This window comes from Magallana gigas, chromosome 3 (genome assembly GCF_963853765.1).
Source record: "Magallana gigas chromosome 3, xbMagGiga1.1, whole genome shotgun sequence".
In the NCBI taxonomy this organism is placed as follows: domain Eukaryota; kingdom Metazoa; phylum Mollusca; class Bivalvia; order Ostreida; family Ostreidae; genus Magallana; species Magallana gigas.
In genome coordinates this window covers 27555124-27561123 of record NC_088855.1, presented here as the reverse complement: position 1 = coordinate 27561123, position 6000 = coordinate 27555124, and the positions used below count along the sequence as shown (strand labels likewise).

Below are 6000 nucleotides of genomic sequence, written 5' to 3'. Positions count from 1 at the left end.
TTTTTTTATTTTAAGCATGTTCATGTTTTATTATTTCTTTTTTCAGTCAAAGCAAATCTTTACTGCGACATGGCCTACGAATACCTTCACCTAGCCAGAGCTAATATGCGAAACAAATACGTAATGACCTTTTAGCTTGCTTTGTATTAAATCAGATTCAGAGATACAACAAATTAACGTATATTTTATTATAACAAGTATCTTACTATCAATTTTGAATTGTTACAGAACATAATAATCAATTTTAAACCAATTTTTTTAAAAAAATCTTTTTTAGTAATTGTAGATATTTTTGTTTAATGGCATAGAGTAACAGACTATCTTACAATTAAACTTTCTTCTTACATGTTCTTCTCTTTTTTTATAGGGAATTGTTGAATGGAGCAATATAAAAAAAATCTTCCAAAACTGTCCGGATTTTTGTTCTCTACACTATTAGACTTACTTTTATAATTAATTCTTCTCCATCAGTTGACTGTTTCATTCCTTTTGAAAAAGTTTTGTATACGTATATTTTTTGTATCAAAATAAAACAACAACACACGTTTCTTTTTCTTGGTTTTATCAATCAAATTGGAAAACGGTTTCAGGCCTAGGTAACAAAGGAAATTAATTCTCTCTCTAACAAAGTTATACTGGTCCTATACCCAAGTTATACCCAATCCTATTATGTAATATTTTTTACATAATAAAATATTGCTTAAATATATACTGGTATTTCAAGACAGATTCGGGCGTATTTTCATACGTGTACGTATAAAATCAGACATTCATTTGTTTTTGTGTTTTTAATTTTTGTTTTTTGTTTTGTTTGTTTGTTTGATAAATCAAGTATAACTGTCATGCTGTAAATAATAAGCTTGTGTTACCTAAATTGGTGTAAATATGAACTTACGATATGGCGACAAAACAGTTTTGGTATCGACAGTATTCGGGCGGACAGAGACGAAATAGCAACACAAAAATCCCTGATTAAAACATCTTTCGACAACTAGAGAACAGTATGGTATTGATGTTACATTGAGAGATGCTTATTAATAATACTTATTTTTCTTTTTGAGAGAACATTTTTATTGGTAATGGAATGTTACAAATCTTGATTTGACTTAAAGTCAAATTTGGTTCCCCATTTACAATTTTTCAGTAAAATTGATTAATGCATGCGCATGTTAGCCTCAGATTTTCAGATTTGTAGCTGGTCTTATGTTCAATCCCCATAAAAGGAAAACTTGCTTGAAATTGTATTCTTGATCATATAAAATTCTAATTTGACACGAACACATCACGCATTCCCCTGTTCGATCATATCAGATTAAACCAACGAAATCTTTCACAAAATAAACATGTTATTAAATAAAAGATTTGATATAACATATACAACCTGTCAAAATGAGAATATATAGAGGGTAACTTTTAACAAGCAAATTTCTTGGATAAATATATGTATTATTTTTTGTTCAATTCTGCACTTCATGTATCATGAAAGAAAAACTTGCCTGAAATTGTATTTATATTGATAAAAAATTCTACTTTGGTAAGAAAACATCACGCTTTCCACTTGTCCGATTACAATACGATTTAACCAACGACATCTTGCATTTAATATATCTGTAATTAAATTAAAGATAATACTATATGTTAAAAAAATTTTAAAGACATATTATATGAAATAATATCTTATGATGTAATTGATGTTAGGTCATATGTTATATTTCTATATCAGTTCATATACCCTAATATAGTACTTAATCATATGACATGAACCTAAAAACTAGTCAAATTCAAGATCCGCATAACGAGCGGGTCCTCAAACTTGCTATAAGCACAATCTAAAGCACAATATTGCATATATTAGTATCACAGACTAATTAGATTAATCAGCGGTTCCATGGTGTAATGGTTAGCACTCTGGACTTTGAATCCAGCGATCCGAGTTCAAATCTCGGTGGAACCTGTATATTTTGCTGATTTTTCCAAAAATGATTAAATTCTTTTCTACTACAGTTATTGTCGAGATCAAAGAGATGCCGCGGACATTTTTCTCCAATATACCACGATCGAACGTCATCCGTAAATTATCAGATCAGAAATACCTATTTGTCTCGCACTGATCATGAAAGTACAACTTCAAACCGTAAAAAGTTTTAAAACCATGTCAATTTCACATGTTAGTTACAGTCAAAACGATGTGTATTGCCTCAAATGATCAATGTGGCTGTTCCTAGGACTTCCCTAGCACATTTTCACTGCGTGTTTTTACATAAAATATATAACGTGTAGTAATAATAATCGTATTAAATTGCCCTTAAAATATTAGGAATATAACTCAAATATATTTTATAAATAAGTGAAAAGTATCAAAAATCCCAAGAAAAAATTATGTCGTCTGCATTTGATTCCTTTGATCTGTAAATATTACTAACATAACCGCAGGGGTTACACGGAACAGCCGTCAAAATGACCTAGATCATCTCTCTATTTATTTGTATTTCATTACATGTTCTATAACTGTTATCAATGTTAATTGGCATTGTATGGCACTGTAATATATTATGTACAAGGAGAGGACATTCTAAGTTTTTGGAACTTGTGTCCAATCCTTTTGGCATTAGTCAATAAAATATGTTCAACTCAACTCTCTATTGGAGAAACGATCTGTAGAAATACTGGGCTGTTAGTAGAATAGAAATAAAGTTCTTGTTTTCGTGAATGTTGCAGGATTACCTCCTCGGTCTCGAAATGTTGTTTAAAATACTAGTATAAAAGCCTCGGCTAACACCTCGGCTTTTATATTTCAAAACGACATTTCTCAACCTCGGAGGTTATTCGGCAACTTTCACGATAACTCGTCCTTGATTTCTTAAGTATTTTGGGGAGTAGTAGGTAGCTGACTCTACAGTAAAACAGAAAAGCTAATTGATCAAATCAAGTATCAGTTGAAGAAAATTCTAGTTTGAAAAATAATATATTTTTGTACAATCAATTTAAGGACATAAGTAAAGTAAAAACTTGTTAATTCAGTTATAACACTTGAAAAATAGAATGGTTTTAAAGAGTAATTTAACGAAGAAAAAATGAGCTGCTTTCCAGCACAAAGAACGTGTAGAAATGGTATTCAATGAAAGTGCAGAATCAATCAACTGCATTTTTTAAAGGAAGGATTAAAATAAATATTGGCCAGTGTGGGGGTCGAACCCACGACATTCGCGTTATTAGCACGACGCTCTAACCGACTGAGCTAACCGGCCGTTGTACAGTTACATTATCTGTGCTTTACTCTAATTTTTTTTCACAATTATCAATCAACTGCATTTTTTAAAGGAAGGATTAAAATAAATACTGGCCAGTGTGGGGGGGTAGAACCCACGACATTCGCGTTATTAGCACGACGCTCTTTTTTTTTTTTTTTTTATCTTTTATTTTTTTTTCTTCTTCTCCTCTCTCTTTTTTTTTTTGACCCTGAATGAAACCAGGGTTTGAAAAATAAGTCTATAGACTCATTAGATGTTCCTCTCCACGAAAATCTTTAGTAAAAGGCGAAAGATCTAAACGTGGATTGAAGAGAAACCAGAGTACAAAGGATACTTTAGAATAGTAACATTTTAACAAGGCACTAAAATAAACTCCGAATATTGAAAAAATTTATTGTAATTATTGAGTTTACAAACTCAAGTACTAAGTCTTGTTAAATAGTTCACGTTGAAATGATTGCAACATAAATATGTATCATCTTCATAACATATTTTTTATTTTAAGCATGTTCATGTTTTATTATTTCTTTTTTCAGTCAAAGCAAATCTTTACTGCGACATGGCCTACGAATACCTTCACCTAGCCAGAGTTAATATGCGAAACACATACGTAATGACCTTTTAGCTTGCTTTGTATTAAATCAGATTCAGAGATACAACAAATTAACGTATATTTATTATAACAAGTATCTTACTATCAATTTTGAATTATTACAGAACATAATAATCAATTTTAAACAAATTTTTTTAAAAAATCCCTTTTAGTAATTGTAGATATTTTTGTTTAATGGCATAGAGCAACAGACTATCTTACAATTAAACTTTCTTCTTACATGTTCTTCTCTTTTTTTTTTATAGGGAATTGTTGAATGGAGCAATATAAAAAAAATCTTCCAAAACTGTCCGGATTTTTGCTCTGTAGACTATTAGACTTACTTTTATAATTAATTCTTCTCCATCCGTTGACTGTTTCATTCCTTTTGAAAAAGTTTGTATACGTATATATTTTGTATCAAAATAAAACAACAACACACGTTTCTTTTTCTTGGTTTTATCAATCAAATTGGAAAACGGTTTCAGGCCTACATGTAGGTAACAAAGGGAATTAATTCTCTCTCTAACAAAGTTATATTGGTATTTCAAAACAGATTCGGGCGTATTTTCATACACGTACGTATATAATCAGACATTCATTTGTTTTTGTGTTTTTAATTTTTGTTTGTTTGATAAATCAAGTATAACTGTCATGCTGTAAATAATTAGCTAGTGTTACCTAAATTGGTGTAAATATGAACTTACGATATGGCGACAAAACAAAGAGTTTTGGTATCGACAGTATTCGTCAAAATAGCAAAACAAAAATCCCTGATTAAAACATCTTTCGACAACTAGAGAACAGTATGGTTTTGATGTTACATTGAGAGATGCTTATTAATAATTTTTCTTTTTGAGAGAACATTTTTATTGGTAATGGAATGTTACAAATCTTGATTTGACTTAAAGTCAAATTTGGTTCCCCATTTACAATTTTTCAGAAAAAATTGATTAATGCATGCGCGTGTTAGCCTCAGATTTGTAGCTGGTCTAATGTTCAATCCCCATAAAAGGAAAACTTGCTTGAAATTGTATTCTTGATCATATAAAATTCTAATTTGACACGAACACATTACGCATTCCCCTGTTCGATCATATCAGATTAAACCAACGAAATCTTTCACAAAATAAACATGTAATTAAATAAAAGATTTGATATAACATATACAACCTGTCAAAATGAGAATATATAGAGGATAACTTTTAACAAGCAAATTTCTTGGATAAATATATATATATTTTTTGTTCAATTCTGCACTTCATGTATCATGAAAGAAAAATATGCCAGAAATTGTATTTATATTGATAAAAAATTCTACTTTGGTAAGAAAACATCACGCTTTCCACTTGTCCGATTACAATACGATTTAACCAACGACATCTTGCATTTAATATATCTGTAATTAAATTAAAGATTTGATATAATACTATATGTTAAAATTTTTTTAAAGACATATTATATGAAATAATATCTTATGATGTAATTGATGTTAGGTCATATGTTATATTTCTATATCAGTTCATATACCCTAATATAGTACTTAATCATATGACATGAACCTAAATACTAGTCAAATTCAAGATCCGCATAACGAGCGGGTCCTCAAACTTGCTATAAGCACAATCTAAAGCACAATATTGCATATATTAGTATCACAGACTAATTAGATTAATCAGCGGTTCCATGGTGTAATGGTTAGCACTCTGGACTTTGAATCCAGGGATCCGAGTTCAAATCTCGGTGGAACCTGTATATTTTGCTGATTTTTCCAAAAATGATTAAATTCTTTTCTACTACAGTTATTGTCGAGATCAAAGAGATGCCGCGGACATTTTTCTCCAATATACCACCAACGTCAACAGTAAATTATCAGATCAGAAATACCTATTTGTCTCGCATTGATCATGAAAGTACAACTTCAAACCGTAAAAAGTTTTAAAACCATGTCAATTTCACATGTTAGTTCCAGTCAAAACGATGTGTATTGCCTCAAATGATCAATGCAGCTGTTCCTAGGACCTCCCTAGCACATTTTCACTGCGTGTTTTTACATAAAATATATAACGTGTAGTAATAATAATCGTATTAAATTGCCCTTAAAATATTAGGATATTTTTAGGATATTTTTAATAAGATATTTTATAAATAAGTGAA

General features: G+C 30.1%; 4 non-coding genes across 4 annotated transcripts; 2 read left to right on the top strand and 2 right to left on the bottom strand.

Moving 5' to 3' along the window:
* Positions 1-1882: 1882 nt before the first annotated feature.
* On the top strand, positions 1883-1954 carry Trnaq-uug (transfer RNA glutamine (anticodon UUG)). The gene has a single exon. It is a non-coding gene; the product is annotated as a tRNA-Gln (tRNA).
* Positions 1955-3174: 1220 nt separating this feature from the next.
* Trnai-aau (transfer RNA isoleucine (anticodon AAU)) lies at positions 3175-3248 on the bottom strand. The gene has a single exon. It is a non-coding gene; the product is annotated as a tRNA-Ile (tRNA).
* Positions 3249-3456: 208 nt separating this feature from the next.
* LOC117680810 (U5 spliceosomal RNA) lies at positions 3457-3576 on the bottom strand. The gene has a single exon (XR_004595729.2). It is a non-coding gene; the product is annotated as a U5 spliceosomal RNA (small nuclear RNA).
* A 1947-nt stretch (positions 3577-5523) lies between these two features.
* On the top strand, positions 5524-5595 carry Trnaq-uug (transfer RNA glutamine (anticodon UUG)). The gene has a single exon. It is a non-coding gene; the product is annotated as a tRNA-Gln (tRNA).
* Positions 5596-6000: the final 405 nt, after the last annotated feature.